The sequence below is a fragment of the Acipenser ruthenus genome, chromosome 4 (assembly GCF_902713425.1).
Source record: "Acipenser ruthenus chromosome 4, fAciRut3.2 maternal haplotype, whole genome shotgun sequence".
Classification (NCBI taxonomy): Eukaryota; Metazoa; Chordata; class Actinopteri; order Acipenseriformes; family Acipenseridae; genus Acipenser; species Acipenser ruthenus.
The window spans coordinates 65,740,075-65,760,356 of record NC_081192.1 but is presented as its reverse complement, the minus strand read 5'-3'; the positions used below and the strand labels follow the sequence as shown (position 1 = coordinate 65,760,356).

The window sequence follows — 20,282 nt, the reverse complement described above, 5'->3', positions numbered from 1 at the left end:
TTAATGCTATATGACTCATATAGGGATAATACCTGTGTATAACAGTGACAGATGGTAAGGGGGATACTATATTGATTGATGTGGGTGGGTGTCATTAAATAATGATTTGAACATGGATTATAAAGTCATTTGCATGAATGTGAAAACTGTGTGGAATCAACAAACTAAAAGACCATGCAACACAAATGGTTTCTGTGAATAACAAAACTGTTTCTGTTATATTTGTCTATTGACCATCACAATTGGAATTTTATGAAGGATCTCCATGCCACACAATACAACTTCATTTAAACCTTCTATATTTTGTATTTGTTTTACATCTGCCAGATTGACATTTTTTGGTGAATCACAGTTCCCCCCTGTTCTATATATTTGAAAATGTTTTTTTTTTGAGTAAAAGCTTATTGTAGATGCATGTCAGCTGTCCAGTTACCATTTTTTACTTTAATTTTATTTAATGTAAAAAAAAAATCCAGATCCATTAAAATAAGTAACTGGAATTGAACAACGTTCAATTTGGTATCAAATGAATCTGCCCATTTCTGTGCAGTGGGCAGACAGACGTTGTTCTTGTGGCTAAACATTAAAAGGATGGGTTTTGGACAGTTTTGTTTCTTAAAAATATATTTTCAGTTGCACTTTACATAGGAAGTCCATTAACGTATCTGTTTGTTTGAAATGCACTCTGTGAACTTATCAGTGATATCCAACATTTTACTTAATTCTATTTACGCCAGATTTAACTAAACCGAGAAGTTATCTTCATGACATACAACACTTTGGTAAAATCCTTCTGAAAAGAATGCCTCAATTTTCACCAAATAGGAAAATATTGCATTTTAATTTATGTTCACTCAAACCCTACACTTATTTTAGTCATGTTCTGTTTTTTGGCCAATTGTTTATCTGAAGTTCCCTTTACAGCACTAAACAATTCATGGTAATCCATTGTAACTCCTGTAAATGTTGCCAATCTGTCCCTGCTGTTGCAGCAATATGCTCTCATTTATATTCTGTGGCCGTGCATTCTTATCAGCTATTCAGCAGTCCTATCTTGTGTGTGTCCCAGTGACACTGCAGGGTCTCCAGTATTCTATACACTGCTTAAGAATTCTGATTTACTCCACACAGGTAATTTAGACAGTTGACAGTGCCAAGTGTGCATTGTACTTATAGTTCAGCCAGAACAAACTCCCGAGCAGGGACCCCCGCTATCCTTTTTGTGTCTGACTAGAACAAGCTGAGGGCTATGTTAGACCTCCCTTACGGAGTACTGAAGTTGGAGCTGGAAATAGCAATTGTGGATTGGATACTGTGGTCATGTGACCGATGCGAGGCAACATGTGCAATTGGCCTGAATGGCTACTGAGAGTTCTGAAAGAACACTAGCACTCTGCACTGAATCCAGTGGAAGCACCTTAGCACCTCAAAACAGAGCGGAGGTAAGCATTTTTTCCCCGATAATTAGAATTCCGCAATGTAATACACATTTTATTGTAACTGCAACTAACGTGTTATAGATTAGCCTTTTTTTGAGTCGCGCTACTAACTCTGGCAATTGCACTACCTATACATGAAACATAAAGGTAAATTTCGCTGTAAAGGATACACGCTATATAAAAAAAGTAGTATTAATAGAAAAGGTCATAGAAAAGGAGCAATCATCTCAGTAGCTGCATGCCGTTGTTTTAAAATGTTTTTTTTCTAAAATTAGGAATGATGTCTTTACGTTTTATAAATCAGTAGGCAAATGCGGTGTGAACGGCTGATCATTGATGCGCAGCAGGGTTCCAAATGTATTCAGAAACCTATGGATCTGTTGTATCGAATCATCCTTGCAACCGGTTAGTCACAGTAATACCAGTGGGATTCTGGTAAAAGTCTGTGGTTAGTTCAATCATTTTACCTATGGAAGACACATTTTCCATCGCGTTATACACAAAACCGTTCTTCGAAATAGACACAAAAAGAATGCGAAGAGGCATTTGTCAATAGAATTGAAATAGCTTCTGTAATGCTTTCGTTCATCTGCGACATTGTCAACCTGCTGAAATGTCGCTTTGAATAAGGCTGTATAACTGTAATGTACTATAGCATAAGAAAAAAAAAAGGTTTGTCTGACATCCATCCATGTATCATTTATTTAAAGACATTGTATTTTATCAGTGGATTGCAGAACAACAGTACATGTGTGACCTTGCACAACAATAGCCTAAAAATAAATGCAAGGGACCGGTATGAATCAATGGACGTCCTGTTTTTTTTTTCTTTTCTTTAAGTATCACAGTCAGTTATTGAACTGCCATGTGTAAGTTCTATAGTTGTCTACCAAGCACTGGAGCAATTACAAACCTTACAGTACCGGTAGATGACCAGCAATACGGTCAAAATTAAGCTTTGCAAAGTTTACTAGGTACAGATTGCCACATTATCTTTTGTTATCTAAAAAGTCTATAGACTAAACATTGCTTTAAAGAACAAACCTGTGCAACCATACTTGTACAGTTCACAGTTATAGGTCAGGATTTGGCAAAAAATATTTTTTGCGTAACTGACCAGCTTTCTTAATGTTTTTTCAGTCCGAAGTAAACACCAGATTGGAGAAAAGAAAAAAGGATATTACACTAAATAAAGAAATCGTCGACTGCGACGATGTAGGTGCGATTGAAGACGTTTTCTCATCACTTGAAGGTAAGAAACCAATGAGGCTGCTTATGTTTAATTTGCACAGTTTTCTACTGCAGCAAGCAAAAACTGCAGATTATTGAGCATCGGTGAAGTATCTGTTTGCAAGAACCTCATCTGTGAAGATAATGGTTCCGTGAAACGTGGCACTAACATAGGATAACACAATATACAACATCAAACATGATTTGGGATGGTACAAGTAAAAAAACTGATAGTTTCCATAGCTACGTGGTTGTGCACGGCAGATCTCTCAGGGAAATATGCAACCTCTGGCAAACTTGGATTTTTTTGTGTGTAAACAGATCCCTAATTATTATTTTCCTGTGGAAATTGCATTGTTGATAAAAAACCACTTCTGTAATCAAAAGAGAGATTAAGCTTTCAAGCTCATGGGTGTGTCCACATTTTTAATAAGATTTCATGAACCCCTATTAATGTTAAAACGAATTATTTCATCTTTATACATGAATACATGGCATACTGTTTTGCGCATGGCCTCAGTATTGACAGTTGATCTACATGATCCATTGTGATTGTGTGAAATCTGAATTTAACATGCAAAGCTATATTAAACCGTAACTTTTGATCCAGATGTCTTTGGGTTAACAAATAAACAGATTTAAATGTTTGTATTTTCTATAAATTGCAAACGCTTATTTGGTATTATACATACAACACATTTAAATATACCTCCATTATTACTATCCTGAAGGTCCTTTTTCAATAACTTTTGTTTTAATAGAAAATTAAGCAGTCATTTTATGTATTTTGCTTGGAAATGTTAGCTCTCCTTAAGGAGCTGTATTCTCTCTTTTAATGGCTTGATGTATAGCCTAGAGACAACGAAGTATGGCCTTAGACAACCTTGCTAAATGGGACCTCTTTTAGAAAATAAGCCTGAACAAAGAATGATCCAGTGCTGTGGTGTTGATGTCTATCATCTTTTGTTACCCAAGAAAAGGGGAGTGGACGAAGGCGCTGGACAGTCTGCTTTGTCAAATGAGAATTTAGCGAGGGCTTTTTGGTATAAGGGGGAGTCTAATCCATTCTAAGTTTCTAAAAGTATCTTAATAAAAACATCAACATTCATTTTTCTGTTGAAACTCTATGAATTGTATATGGATTTGATATCTTTGGCAGTGTTTTATCTTTGATTTAGGACATGGATGATTCCAGAATATGCTTTGTATACAGGAAATTGGGTAATTTGTGATTAAAAAGAAGTAAGAAAATGTGTATAATTAGTTAAATCTTTAATTATAGTCACTGCAGTGCAGGCGGTTCTAGGTTAAAAACCTGGCTCAGGCCTTCACCAAAACCATGTATAAATGCAATCTTATAAAATGGCTTGGATAAATTAAGTACTGTGATTGGCTGAACAAGATCACATGACTGTGCAGTAATAATTCTTACCGCACGGCTATGACATCATAGACCAACTTACTTAGCTGATTGATCTATTAATATTACTACGCCTTAATAGTAACAATGATCTAATCAGTGTTTCTGTAGGTAAAAATGTCAACATACAACTGAAACAGCAGTTTTTTTCATCTCTGTCACTAAGAATTACAGAAGAATTGGCAAATATACTCTGTTTTTTTATTTATTTAGTCAGAGAACAGAACAAAGAACACTCAGAGGCAAGCAGTAGCAGTAACACTTTATTCAAAAGCCATCTGCAGCGGCATCTACTTATTAAACTAAATATCACTTTATAAAACTGACTAGCGATTATGCAATTTTTAAATTCGACACAACAGATACATCTCACCACTACCCGCCAATTTCAAAAACATATTTCTGCTCTGCTGACACAACTGTTGGGCTTTTAAACAAGGTCGGGTTCAGCATAGAATTCTATTGTGCTCGCGCGGGCGGGAAGGACTGCGGCACTGCGCAAACTGACACGGAATTTGTTTAGTTCAAATATCATCTAATGCTGGTTTACAATCTAGGGAAATTATGCCGGTTACCAGCATTGGTGTGAACAGCCTCAGAAATTATTGATCAGCTTCTCTTGAAGACCGCAAAGCCTGAGTAGGAGCATTTCCAACAAAAAAACACTCGGAAGCTTCTCTCTCGAGTGCCAGTGCAGTGCAGTGTTTGGCTGTTCCATGAATCCTCCCTCAGATGTGTGAAATCAGTCTGCTTTCTGATATATTTCTTATTTTTTCCTTAAAAAAAGCTTGTTTGTGTAATTATTAAAAAAAAAAAAAAGCCATTTTATAAGCAAAATAACCCACTCCAGGGTGTGCTGTAAGACAATTCTTACTGCACTTCCTGGGTGGTTGAAGGCATTCGGCAGTGGGCGCTGCTGAGCCGGCACTCCCAGGTAAGTATTTGTAAATCCAAGGATTAAAACAAGCAGCACAGCTCCCGTGCTGCCACTCCTGGATCTCAGCAGTAGTACAAGACCACTGGCTCCCTACTGCCCCTCCTGGGACTATGTGGAACCAGCTGCAACTTTGTACTTGCAGTAATTTTAAAACAGTGAACAGTCCCCAACTAACTCGGGGGAAAAATAAAAGTCTTTCACCAATTACTGGTTTCAGTGTTGCATCCTTCTTTCTCCACTAAAACCAGAGTGTTGGCTGTCTCAGCCTGTACCACGTTGCTGGAGAGTTGGTGCTGTAATCCAGCTCTGGGTATTCAGCTTTGTGCCCCAAGAGCCGTTTGTTGCAAAGTGTAATTCTTCAGTATAACGTATACACACAAGTGAAACAAACGGCCTGTTTGCAGCTTGTTACTACTATTAACAGTACCGTTTCTCTCAACAGTTCTGAGAATGTTTACCGAGGTGATTTAAAAGGCACAACACAAAGACAGTCCCGCACACAACTGTAGTTTCCTTCTAGTAATATCACCTATGGCAATTTGTTTCACTGCTGCCACTTCGTGGTGTTTCTAGTGTACACAATACTCTTGGAAACTTTGTATAATAAATCCACTTGCTGGTATTTTAAACACACACAATCTCTCTCTGTCATGTGATTGGTTCACATCACTGCCCCTTTTCAAAGGAACGCCCTTCATCTTCACTCCTCACAACAAGAGAAATGGCTGAATGTGAAGAAACTGCTGAATAAAGATTCTGTGACTTGACAGAAAATTAATTACAAAAGATGCTCCAAACACTAAAATGGTGATTAAAACGTCACTCTCGCTGTTTTCTGACTTTCTGAAATTTAAACATTCAACTCGACGATGTAAACAAATATGACTGCCGCAGGCAGCAACCCAGACGGAGTGCTGTACGACCAAAAAAACTTTAACTATGCGGTATGAACTTAAAAACATTTTCTACCGATACAAATTATGGTAACAACACATAATTTGCAGCAAGACTAGAGGTGGGGATTGTATTGCCCATTTTTACTCATGCACACCCTTTACTTACTAAATATTTTGGAATCCCTTGATACGTAATGGTTAAAAATATGTTAAATATTTTAATGAGCAAGACATCTCACAAGTAGAATGGTACCCTGAAATGTTCTCCTTTTCTAGGAAAGCAGTACAACTGGGGATGGGGAGTTTGTTGTAAATATATGGTCTACATCTTGCATCTTCGCTGTAACCCTGGCGAGGGTCTGTAAAGTGGATGCTGTGATTATACAGGGCTTTTCATGCATAGTCTTTGCTATTTTTTTATATTAATCGGTAAAGCTTGTTAAACGTCGAATTCCCCAAAACTGGGAGTTCGACTAAAATAAATTTACATAGGATAAACATCGGTATAACCACTTGCTATTTTTTTTTTTCATACCAAAAATAACAATTTAGAAATCATCTATAGTTTGTTTAGTTTTTATACTTACTGTCTGTCCCGTCTCCATTCCACTCTGAATGGCTAGGGGTCGCTGTCAATCATCTCAGTGATCTGTTAGTATAGTTTCACTGTCACTGTCATTTCACCCAGTTTGACAGATCTTGTTGACTGAAGCAGCGCCAGAACGCTCTCATTCGTTTAAATGACTGTCAATCATCAAGACCTGTACCGACTGTGCACTTTCATTGCCAGCTCAAAGCACTTACTTTTGAAATTAGCGGATTAAGGTGTAGGTAGGCTTTTGCTAGGTATTCGGTGACAGTTACTAGTTTGATTTGAAAATGGGGCGCAAGAGGAAAACACTTAATTAGTATTGTGCACAATCCTCTGACCGACGTCTCCGCGGCAGGACAAAACGGGCCCATCTGCCTTACTTCCAGTGACTCCAGCTGTGCTGAAGAATAAGTACAAGTTAGTTCTGTTCAACTATCTAATGTTTTCTTCTGTGCGTATTATTTGTACAAGTAAATTTATGCTATAAAAGTCTGTGTAATACACTTTTATATGCTGTGTTTTCTATGGTTTATTTGAGACCATTTTTTAATTTGTGTAGGATCTATATCTATCTATACAAGGTATAGCTCTGCTGTGACCAAACGTTATTTCAATTAGAATGTTGGTAACCATGGTTTTGTTGCATGTTGAATATGATAAAGGGGCTTTGCTAAATGAGACGTTTCTCAACGTTTTTTGGTTTTTTTTAAGCATAAAGGTCGATTTCACCCATTCTGTGCTTGAATTGAAAAATAAAGATAGAAAAAAATAAAATAAATGTTGATATTAATCGGTGATTTGGTTAAAAAAATTAAATCGAATAGTAGCAAGCCTAATAATCATAAACCTTTGAACCCTTGCTTGAGCGGGAAGGTAGGACAGGTGAACCAATCAAAATGCTGAACTTCGGTAGAGGAGTTGAGAACCAATATAAAGTTTCTGATTAAACAGGTTGGGTTTTAGCAGCTTATGTTATGAATTCAGAAGACATGACAGGAAGACTCGAAGCATAACCAAACTACCAAGAATGGCCAAAAGAAATTGTTTCTGTTGAAAAAACAAAAAAAAACTGTAATTTAAATTTATGTTTTGGTAAACAGCAGCTTAAAAGAAAGACAATTTTAGTTGGAAAAAATTATCTATATTTATTGTGTTGATGCAAAAGTGTGAAAAATGTTGGTACTGTTATACTTATTTTTGCAAATTTTGCTTGTGTTTTTTGTTCTTTTTTTTAGTGTGTGCCTACGTTTAACTTGGGCGCACATGTGCGCCTAAGAAAACAAGTTAGGAGTCCTGCCGTCATTCAATATTGGTTCACTAAAAAAAAAAATTATATATTTAAATGATTTTAATCTCAGTTCTTACTTTTTAATTTTCAAGATGCCATTTAAGATGACATGCACCAGTTTTGTATATGGCATTGATTATAGAAACAAAGACATGCTAAACAAATCCAGTGCTAGAAGCATTTACAGTGTCTCCAGTTCTGTAGTTGCATGATAGCGTGTTAAACAGTTGTAATGGATAACTACTCATTAAACTGATTAAAGCTCCTGATATGTTTATATGATAGCTATCTAACTCAATGAACCATTAAGAGGGAAGTATTTACAGAAAAAGAATTTCATACCTCTGTAGCATAACTGTTTCACAGATGTTATTACAATAGCAGGGCTGCGAGGAATGCCTCCAGTTTTCAGCAGTGACAGGATGAATATGTAAACATGGCACATCTGGGCCCACTGTCTATTTTTAAAGCTCACGTTTGTCATTTTAACAAGCTGTGTTTTGAATTTTGAAACTTTCTGGGAAATAAAACAACCTGCTCAGCATGATATTTACAGTGAACATAGGTTTTGGACTTAACATATTAGAAGATGTCCTTCAAAAAAACACTCCCATATCTCCAACAATTTCTTGGTTTTGTTCATGTATTTCATAATCATACAGCATTTTGGTCATATACTTAATACCCTTAGGCTACGTACACACACAGGCTAAATGCGGTTGTGACTTCACCTTTTGCTTTTAATATGGTTTGTATACACACAGTTCGGTTCAAAGGGCAGCGACAACCGCACTAGTTAATCCTTTTCAGAGCAAGTATCGAGTGCGGTTATTAATTCAGTTTGGTTTATTAATGCGTACTAACTGTGTGTGTGTTTTACAACCGCACTAACACAACTGCAGTTGGTGCTCAATGGATTTCTGCACAACTAATGATGTCATTGTTTATCAGACATTTCCGTGTGATAAACATGGCTAAAAAAAAAAAATATATATATATATATATATATATATATATATATATATAGGTGCCTGGTGAGCCAAGTTGATTTTGTAATATTGATTAATAGTAAATTCATAACAATGGTAAATAGTGCATACATATAATATACTTTTTTTATTTAAGCAAAGTACAGTATAATATTCAGTTGTAAGAAAAAAAAAGCATTTTTGGTTTTGCAACTTAAATAAAACAATATGGGACAATTCGTATCCCCAAATGTCACAGAGCGACTGCAACTCGTTTTTCCACTGATACCGAACGTCTGTGTTTTTGGTGCTCCAGGAAATGTCTTAGTAAGACTCCTTAGACTTGCGTACATTTTTTATCCAGTCATTTGGAAACCACTCAACTTGTTCCCACCAGTCTCCTGGTCGGAAGATCGCCCAAATGTTTCCATCTATCGTCATGGTACTGCAGATCATCACCACTATATTTAGCAGTGCAGAAAAAGCAAAATGGCGTCTCCGCTGGTTTTGCAGAAAAGAGCATAGCTGTGCTTGACGAGCTGTTGATCGATTACATACAGTACTTTCTTCCAAAAGCATAAACAAAAACACAGCCTCCACGTTGTCACACACAACCTCATGGTCCGCATGTAATGGTGGTCCGAGTTCAGTGGTTTGTTTAAACAGGGAGTCACTCACTTCAGTAATGAAGGGTGTGTGTGTACAACAAACAACCGCAGCGAGTGCCGTTTGTAAATACAGTTGTCTGCAGTGTGTGTGTATGTAGCCTTAGAGGCAGATGTTACATTATTTTTGCTCCAGTGCTAAACTTGCATTATGTTTCCTGCAAGCTGTTACATTACATTTTTGTATTTTATTTTGTTATACCCCTGTCCTAACTGATTTAGTTGAACCAAATAAACCTCCATCTTAAGTAGTTTACTCATGAAATATACAGTAAAACAACTAAAACTGACCCTCGAAAGTTGCTCATCCATGCTCTTTATGCTAAGGGACTCAGGATCAATTTCCATATGTAAAAAGGGTAATGTAAGGCAGGGGTCGGCAAGTGGCGGCCTGCGGGCCAATAGCAGCCCATTTCAGGTTTGGTGGCGGCCCCTCTGAGTTTCTTTATCAATGTATTACATTAAAAAAAAAAAACGTTAATTAGATCCGCCGCCTCGGCACTTGCGCAGCCAGCTTCTGTGTTGTTGTTGCTGGAGTAATTTTCTCACACTGCACGCAGTCTGTCAATGGTTGCTAGGCAACAGTTCCAAGGGCCACAGCCAATGTCACGTGGAAGTACGTAATCAATGCTTATGCAATAACCGTATGCGAAGTGCTGAGCCAGCGGAACGACAGAGGTGAAGTTGGCCAAATTTAAATAAATTGTTTGTTTTAATTTGTAAAGAGAATTTTTTTTTTCCCCTTGCTGGGAGCAAAATGTACAATTTAATAACCACATGTAATTTTAAATGGGAATAGATTAAACGTGCATTTGTGTGTTATGGCTGCTTTTGGTGGAAATCCACGTACCTTCAAAATACTATTTGCACCCTTATTTTTCATTGGAGGTTTTTTTTTCTTTAAGACAGAAGTAATAGGCAACTCGTAAATGTAAATGAAACCCATTTAAATAGTTATTTATCTTTGCTGTTGCACAGATTAGTGTCAAGCACTGTTTGAAGTCTGTGTGGTTTTACATTGTGAGTTCTGTGTGGTTTAATATTGTTGACTGAAAAGATGGTAACAGCGGTATAGTGGTAAGAAAGCACTTGAGTCAAGCATGGGCCATGAGTGCCCACACTACATTTTAGAAATGTTTTAAACTAGTCATAAGGTTCATTTCAGGAGTCAAAAGTACGGCTACGTTACCAGTTTTGGAACACTAACATTAACAAAAAATTATGTAGATTGCATTTTGGTGTCAGGCTGTGTGGTCCAGTGGTTAAAGAAATGGGCTTGTAACCAGAAGGTCCCCGGTTCAAATCCCACCTCAACCACTGACTCATTGTGTGACCCTGAGCAAGTCACTTAACCTCCTTGTGCTCCATCTTTCGGGTGAGACACCCTCAGTAAGTCGCCTTGGATAAAGGCGTCTGCTAAATAAACAACAAAGACCCTGATCTTGCCCAGTGTGGCACAATACAGAACTAATACGGTTAAACTGAGCCTGTAGGTTTACTGTAGGAGTTGTTCATGCAGCTATAGGGAAGGAACAATTTATTTAACAGGGACCTGATTGCTCAAACTTCTAACTCCTAATTATAAATAGTATACATGAGCTCTGAAACCCAGGGAGTTTGTAACTTTGTCTTGATGAATCAAGGCGACTGACTGTGTTATATTTGTGTTTTTATAGTCGTATTCCTAATTGTATAGATGAAGTGGTATGTACTTCAAGATGTGCAAATGCTATAACTAATGGGATTACTTTGCAGCTTTGTAGATGAAGAATGGTAGGGGGCTTTTTTATCCCCTGTGCAATGCACCGGCAGAAGCAGTTTGAATGCTTGCATGCCACATGATTCAAATAATTAAAAAAAAGTATTAGGGAAACAAAAATGGTAATTTCACTGCTTTATTAGAACTGTTAAAGCAACAAGCTAATCAATTTATTTTTCTGTAGGGCTGCTAGACAGAACTGCGAAATGTATACAGATATTAAGTTACGTTGCTACAAAAAGAGCAATGAAAAAGAAAACATTTAAAAAGCCAGTAAAACTAGTAGAAATTGTACAGATCTACAAAATATCTAGCTTGCCTTCTGGTTTCATCTGTTTCAGATACAGGCTACCGTAGCTTTTCTTATATGAAGTCACTAGAAAAATACAGCGCAACCCTGTTATAGTGTGGAATCGGTTATAACACCGTAAGGTCATGGCTTCCATTTTCCCCATAATGCAATTTGACTCGCAAACGTTGGGTGAACATTCCATATATACAACATGAAGAATAGAGACAACAAAAAACTGAAATCTTTCTCTGTTAAAATGAAACTCAAGTAGTAGTTTCAAAAGATATAAATGTTTCAGAATCTACATTGTGTGGATGGATAAAAGACAAACAAAAATTAAATGGTTTTCTTGATGAGATTGACTCCAAAGAGGGCTGCTCTAGGGAAAAAATGTGCTGCGCTAAAGAGTAAGACAAGCTGCTGTGTGAATGTGCTGCTGTGAGAGTGCAAGACTGTTGTTTGTTTTTGGTGCAGCCCAGGCCGACAGGGGCTGGGAATAATTGCCCCAATAAACTGTGGATTCGAGTACCTGCAAATTGTGTGTGTTTCCTTGATTCATTTTCCATCGTATAGATTTTGAATTAGGTCTTTGTGCACGAGACTATACTCTTATCAAATTCATAAGTGTAGTTGCTACTGATAGGTGCTAATTGGGACTTATAGTTAACACAATTCTCATATAAGGTGCAGTACATTATTATTATTATTATTATTATTATTATTATTATTATTATTATTATTATTATTATTTATTTCTTAGCAGACGCCCTTATCCAGGGGGACTTAGTCGTAAACAAAAAATAACTTTTTAAGAATCACAGCACAAGTATTAATACAATTAAGAGCAAGATAAAATACAATGACTTCAGTTCTAGTAATTACAAGTATATTACAAAATACGAATCAATATCAGAGCAGATAACAGTGTCAGTGATAGTTACATCAGGATATAATTAAATACAAAATACTACAGATTGAATAACACAAGTGGCAGATACTCTGTAAAGTACAGGATTAAATGCAGTAAAATAGGGAGCAGATAAGTGCAAGTAAAGTGCATTAAGGAAGAGTGATAAAGTGTCCAGAGGGAAAAGAGGAGTTCTACAGGTGCTGTCTGAAGAGGTGAGTCTTGAGGAGGCGTTGGAAGGTGGTCAGGGACTGGGCAGTCCTGACATCTGTAGGAAGGTCATTCCACCACTGTGGGGTGAGGGTGGAGAAGGAGCGGGCTCTGGAGGCAGGGGAGCGTAGAGGAGGTGCAGCCAGTCTTCTATTGCAGGTGGAGCGGAGAGGTTGAGTGGGGGTGTAGGGAGAGATGAGGGTCTGGAGGTAGCTGGGTGCAGTCTGGTCAAGGCATCTGTAGGCGAGTACAAGAGTCTTTAACTGGACGCGAGCGGCGATCGGGAGCCAGTGGAGTGAGCGGAGCAGTGGAGTTGCATGGGAGAAGCGAAGCAGAGAAAACACCAGGCGAGCAGCGAAGTTCTGGATGAGCTGGAGCGGACGGGTGGCGGACGGAGGGAGGCCAGCCAGGAGGGAGTTGCAGTAGTCTAGGTGGGATAGTACCAGGGCCTGGACAAGGAGCTGGGTGGCGTAGTTGGTGAGGAAGGGTCGGATTCTTCGTATGTTGCTCAGGAAGAATCGGCAAGTGCGTGCCAGAGTGGAGATGTGCTGGGAATACGAGAGGCAGGGGTCCAGGGTGACTCCGAGATTCTTAGCTGAGGAGGAGGGAGAGAGTGTGGTAGATTCCAGAGGAATGTAGATAGAGAGATCAGAGGAGGGGGTGGAGGAGGAGGGAAAGAAAAGGAGGTCAGATTTAGAGAGGTTGTGTTTGAGGTGATGCGAGTGCAGCCAGGAGGAGATAGCAGACAGACAGGTAGAGATACGGGAGGGGATGGTGGAGATAGAGGTGGGGAAGGAGAGGAAAATCTGAGCATCATCAGCATAGAAATGGTATGAGAACCCATAGGATGCGATGAGGGGGCCCAGGGAGCGGGTGTAGAGAGAGAACAGGAGAGGACCCAAGACTGACCCTTGGGGGACTCCTGTTGAGAGAGGGCGAGGTGTGGAGGTTGCTCCACGCCAGGTTACCTGGTAAGTGCAGTTGGAGAGGTAGGAGGAGAACCAGGCCAGAGCAGTGCCAGAGATTCCCAGGTCAGCGAGAAAGGATAGTAGAATAGAGTGATCAAAAGTGTCAAAGGCAGCAGAGAGGTCGAGGAGAATTAGGACAGAAGAGAGAGAGGCAGCTCGGGCAGAGTTTAGTGAATTAGTGACAGACAGGAGGGCGGTTTCAGTGGAGTGAGCAGAGCGGAAGCCAGGATGTGGCTGCATGGAATTGCTCTTACCAAGACCCACTTGTAAAAGAGTCCACCATTTCAAATGGTTCTTTCCCTGTTGAAGAAAGGAATACATCAACTAGTAACTGTCATTCTAAAAGTGACTTTTACTGGATGCGACACTGGTTGTTATCCTTTATGTCAGAGTTCTCTTCCCTCATAGTTTTGTTCTAACTCTTATGGATGAGGTGTTGCTTTAGTTTGACATTGTTGCAGTTAAAGCCTGTCCACAGTTTAGTTTAATGATGCGTGCTGGCTTTGGATTTTCTCAAGGTTCTGTAGTGGTGCACGTCACTTTGTGTCAGTTAACCGCGTTGTGTTTGTTAGCTTGTCGTTCTTCCTGTGCAAACCATCACACGTAGAGCCTGCTGCTATGATTAGGGTCACGGAAAGGAAACAACAGAAAAAATAAAAACACCTATATATGGTTTCTACATGAATTAAAATAACTTCTTAGGCTAGAAAGATCAAGATTTGATTTCCATTACACGAGAGTAGATGTTAAAACTTCATGCTGATTTGAACTCGGCTCTCGCCAAGATAAGCACCAACTAAGACGTAGCTTTACAGTAAACTAATGTGATCCATATGTGTCTCCATCCATTTACGTTTCCTTCCATATGATGATGTAGATAGCCTTCTGTCTGGTGTTAATGGCTGAAGTGTAATGCTGGCTCCAGGGATCAGCTTATTTTGCCTCCCTGGCGCATCAGCACACACAACGGCTGCGATGCTGGCTCCGGGGATCAACCACAGTGCGGCCTCCCCAGCGCATCAGCATGACAACCGTCTGGATTGAGCTAAGTAGGGTACATCTCTGGGGTCTTCAAGTGGGCACCTTCCATCCTCAGTGTTTCGTCGACTAGCCCACGACACCTCAAGACGCATCAGCCCCCTCCGTCCCCCACTCAACTCAGCCCAGCTTACTTACCTGTACATCAGCGTTTCTTTCTTTCTATTGTGCTTGAGATCCCCAGCCAGAATCTTTCCGTCTCAACCACAGCCAGTTGCTGCTCCTCTCTGCTGCTTCAGATAAGTTCTTCACTGTGCGACGCAACTCTTGGCCACTGAATCCGACGTCTCTGAGAAACCGGGTTGTAGAGTGCGCCACAAATCCTTCGACAACCCACCTCCACTGGGTAAACCCGGACTCTCCATCCACGCTGTTCCGCTTCAGTGGCTAGTTGAGCATACCACAGTTTCTTCCTCTCATACGCCTCATCTACAGCATCCTCCCATGGCACTGTTAACTCTACCAGGTGAACAAGGCGTGCTGATCCAGACCACAAGACAATATCTGGTCGAAGGTTAGTGGTGGCAATCTCAGGTGGAAAAATAAGCCGTTGACCAACATCTGCCAGCATTTTCCAGTCTCTAGCAGCTTCCAGTTGTCCTGGAAAAATGGCCTTTATACACCTCATACTCTCCTCCTGCTTTTGCACCTCGTTGACTACCAGCTTCCTCCATTGAGCTGGGGCTGCCTTGTACCATGTAGGAGGAGCTGAACTGAGACCAAGACCCCCTCTTCCATGCTGAACTTGCCCCATGATATCACCAATTCGAAGGGCAGCCTTTGCATCCTCCACAGCTTTCTTTGCCGCCCACTTTCTTCCAGTTTTCAACACAGGTGCTGCCTCCCTTACGCATTTGTCGCGTGACTCTACTAATGTCATTTCCAGTCTGACCTTGGCGCACTTAAACTCCTCGGTTAGAGCGGAGACTGGTAGCTGCAGTATTCCTTTACCATAAAGTCCCACTCTGCTGAGGCAGCGTGGAACTCCCAACCATTTCCTGATGTATGAACTGGTTAAAGCTTCCAGCTTCTCTACTGTTGTCAAAGAAACCTCGTACACAGTCAGTGGCCACAGCAACCTCGGCAGTAGACCAAACTGAAAGCACCAGAGTTTTAGTTTGCCTGGTAGAGCGCTGCTGTCTATGCTCTTCAACCCTTCCACTGCTTGTTGATTGCATTCATGCCCATTCAATGTTATTGGTTAATTTGCCCAATAACCGATTAGTGCAGGCTACTGTTGTAGTCATGGTTGTCATGTCATCCATGTATGCTCGAATTGGTGGTAGTCGCATTCCAGAAGCCAAGCGCTCTCCTCCTACTACCCATTTTGATGCCCTAATGATTACTTCCATTGCCATGGTAAAAGCCAGTGGAGAAATGGTGCATCCTGCCATTATTCCAACCTCTAGGCATTGCCATGTAGTGCTGAATTCTGAAGTTGAAAAACTAAATTGCAAATATCCAAAGTAGGCTTTCACTGAATTTGTTATTGTCATCGGTACACTGAAAAAATCAAATGCTGCCCAAAGAAGTTCATGTGGCACTGAACCATATGCATTAGCCAAATCCAGGAATGTCACATGGAGCTCCTTCCTCTCCTTTTTAGCTGATTGAATTTGTTGCCAGATCACATTGATGTGTTCTAAGCATCCTGGGAAACCTGGAATGCCCGCTTTTTGTATTGAAGTGTCAATGAAGCAGTTCTTTAATAGGTAAGTTGACAATCTCTGAGCAATAATGCTGAAGAAAATCTTGCCTTCTACGTTTAATAGGGAAATAGGACGAAACTGACTGATGCTTGTAGAATCTTTTTCTTTAGGTATAAAGCCTCCACCTGCTCGGCGCCATGCTCTTGGTACAACCTGTTTTTCCCATGCCACTCATCAATTTCCACAGAATTCGTAGAACTCCTGAAGCACTCTTGTACACTCTGTACTGAACTCCATTAGGCCCTGGAGATGATGAAGCCCTTGCTTTTTTCACAGCTTGCTCTACTTCTTTCCACTTAGGTGCACAGTCCTCCATTTGGTATTCTGGTGGATTGATAGGTGGGATGTCTGACGGAATTGACATAGGCTCCTGCCTTTTTTAATCTGTATGTGTTTCCTCCAAATATCTCTCCAGCTCAAACTTAGATGCTTTTAGTGTGCCATTCTTCTCACTGGTGAATAACTTATTTACAAATTTGAATGGGTCTTTATAAAAGTTAGCTCTCGCATGCTCCTTCTTTTTGTAGCGTTTCCGTAGGCGCTCAGCTCTGCGCAGTGTTGCAAGCTTATCTTTTATAACCCTTTGTAAGAGATTGAGTCCCTCCTTCTGACTTTGTTCTGCTCTTCTCCATTGCTTCCTCAGCTGTCTCCTTTCTCTAACTAAGCGTTCAATCTCCTGCTGCCGTCTAGACTTTCCAGGAATAGTTTGTACTTTTTCCTACCTTTTTTCAAATCTAAACCTCACACTTCCATATGCGTTGATGATGTCCCCAAATTTATCCAGCTTCTTTTCAACTGTTCCAGTTAATCTTTCCAATGCAAAGCAGAGATCTGTGTTTACTGTGTCCCATGCAGTTTTCTCACAAGCAAACATTTAAATGTTTAACATTTTTTATAAACATGTTTTATTTGCAGTTGTTTTGGTCTGCCTATGACTTTATTCTTTTTGTTTTTTTCAATGTAACTTTTGATGTTGACGAGAGTAAGTGAATGCCACAGTACAGCTCAGTATCTTAACCTTCCTGCTGTCTAGAGATTTTAATAATTGCTAATTAGCAATATTCCTAAGTATGTGTGATTTTTGGGGTACCTATTATGCACACAGTGTCACAGTGGTTGGCGTTTTGAAAATCGTCTCTTAGCCTGTTGTAGTTTATGTTGATGTTTCTATTTGGACAAACTTGTTGGATGCACTGTAGGGTACAGCCAAAAAGTTCTGAAAAATAATTCCAGGATAGTAATGTGAATAGAAAAGAGAGTTTAACTGTGCCTGGAGTTGAGCTGTAACATGACCAAAACTTATCCATATAAATCTGTCTTAAATACTGCCCCTGTTTAGATACTGTAATACAGGGTTCTTTGTGTACAAAGCTTATTAAAACCAGAAATCTAGGACAGCAGTGTGGAGTAGTGGTTAGGGCTCTCGACTCTTGACTGGAGGGTCGTGGGTTCAATCCCAGGTGGGGGACACTGCTGCTGTACCCTTGAGCAAGGTACTTTACCTAGATTGCTCCAGTAAAAACCCAACTATATAAATGGGTAATTGTATGTAAAAAAATAATGTGATATCTTGTAACAATTGTAAGTCGCCCTGGATAAGGGCGTCTGCTAAGAAATAAATAATAATAGATAAATAATTAACCAGGAAGGGTCCAGTTAAATGATTTAATCAACGGCAGAATTTTAAATCAGTTGAGAAGACACCCACATGTCTGAAGAAGCTAGACCAAAGTGGAAGGATGTTGGACAACTCCGTGTTACAAAAGGAATTTAGAAATACATTTGGTGTATATGTAATGATCCCAAACTGACTTACAGCATGAGCCCATCAGCTTTTATGTTGGATAACTGGCATTTTCCTGTTGCAATCGGGGCATTTGATGTAAATGGTGTCAAAACACAAACTGGGAAACTAATTTGTGGTACTACAACTGATAAAATATGTATTTCCTTGCATTTGAGCTTCAAAACGAATGGCAAAAAAATGGGGCTGATAATAAATATGGTAATTAAGACATTTTATGCACACTCATAAATAATCAAGTATAGTGCTCCCTTGCTGTAACGTGGATCTCGGGGGACACACAGTATGAGCGTTATAACCGAAGAGTGTTATAAATGGGGGAGGGGTGGGGGGCGCCGCGGGACACATAACAACACACATCTGACTAAAATACAAAATAAAATAACTCCCTCTCTATAATGCACATATAGTGAAGCAAAAATGTTTCCGTGGATTAACCATGCATAAAGCACCATGTAATCAACTATTTTTTACAAAAAAAAAAAAAAAAGGTAACATTCCGACTCGTGGATCATTTTAATTAGCAGTTTTTGAACTATAAATAGCTTGGCTAAACAGCGGTCGGGAGTTCAGTTCAAAGTGACAGACAAGCAAACCAAGTGCGAGAAGGAGAGCAGGTCGGGAGAGGGGAAGAGGGAATAGACCCGCCCCAGGTTCGGCTGCTGGAGTGAAGCTGAAGCGAAGCTGAAAGCCGCAGCTCCTCTCGCAGCAAAAAAAGTAAAAACATTAGGAAAGATAACCACGTAATAGGCCTAATATTTATATAGTTATAAAACGAATGCTGAATAAGATGTCTGTGTTACAAAGTGCCAGCGCAGCTTTTCTTCAGTTCAGATACTGTATCAAAAGGGACAGACAGAAACGGAAGTTAGACTGAGAAGTTGTTTACAGTTTGAATAACACCAGTACTGTATTTACTGTAGAAATATTACATGAATCACTAATATAGGGAATTGGGGGACATGCTGTAGGAGCGTTATATCCGAGGCGCGTTACAACTGAGAGCCTTATAGCGAGGGAGCACTGTATGTTACTTACACTCTCCAGTGCCACTGTTACCTATTATGTAAAGATTAGCTTAATGTTTAAGGGAGGTTTTAAAAAGGCACTAACACACAAACTAGAATACCAACACAGCTTAACATTGCTATTCATTCTGTTTTTTATTTTACACAATACTGTCGTTATTCCGTTAGTGTAATGTGTACCAACCCTTCTAAAAGTTTACCACATTTACTATTTTTGCTCTCCTTTTTTTCATGCTTTTCCCATGGTTATACTATGTATTTCCATAGTTTACCCTGGTTTGCCATGTTTATTAATATGTTTACATATGCTTTACTATGCTTTCACTATGCTTTATTATACTTTGCTATGCTTTTACTATGGTAAGCTTTTGTAAGGGAAAGATTTTTGTTTAGATAAAAGCAGGGAAATTGTAACTCAATGAACGCAAATATTGATATGGCAGAGAAACGATGTGTAATTAAGTAAATGTTATATTACAATGTCAGAGGCCCTTTAGTGTTACAGCTAAACAAAATACATGTAGGTATTCCTTGTAAAGTAGCCCCAGTAGGAGTATGAATCATATGTATCCTACAGATACCAATGACTTTCCGTGAATCATCTCTTTGTTGTCATCTCCATGCAAAACAAATATTTTCTGACAGTTTATACTTAACTGAACCTCAGTGGAGAACTAACGCTTCTGTCGCTTAGACTGTTCAAAACAAATATTCTAAATCTCATAGGCACTGTGGTGGGTGGGTTGTGGGACTGGGGCAACAATTATTTAAAAAAAAAAAAAAAAATTTATTAACACATGAATGCACAGAGGTGCATTCTCTGTAATCCAAGTCATGTGTACACCATGCACGTATGCACACTACACATGTTCATGTATGCACAGCTAAGAAATACGTGCTGTAACAGGGGTGTTCTGTTTCTGAGTGGGTATCTGCTGATTGACGAGAGAGACGCAGCTTGACGTTGAAACGCTGCTCAGGTTTTATTTACAGGTGCAGTGGTACGTGGCCATCACTAGGGTACCAATAATGGTAGTTCTAGTGTGGGAGGACATACATACAAGTGTACATAAAGATAAATACAAAAATTCAAAACAAAACACTTTTCCAAAAACAACTTGAAATAAAAGTT

The 20,282-nt window shown here is 39.5% G+C and overlaps 1 protein-coding gene across 4 annotated transcripts in view; it reads left to right on the top strand.

Annotated features, from left to right (window-relative positions):
* Positions 1-1,214: 1,214 nt before the first annotated feature.
* Positions 1,215-20,282, top strand: part of LOC117399484 (transmembrane protein 108-like) — a 145,029-nt gene continuing 125,961 nt past the window's right edge. For 2 of the 4 annotated variants that reach the window (XM_033998704.3, XM_059022665.1), the window contains exons 1-2: positions 1,222-1,442; positions 2,580-2,691. The gene's annotated coding sequence lies outside the window, so the exon portion shown is untranslated. Of the gene's footprint in view, positions 1,443-2,579; positions 2,692-20,282 lie in introns of all 4 variants that reach the window. The other 2 variants (XM_059022667.1, XM_033998705.3) reach the window with 2 other exon arrangements.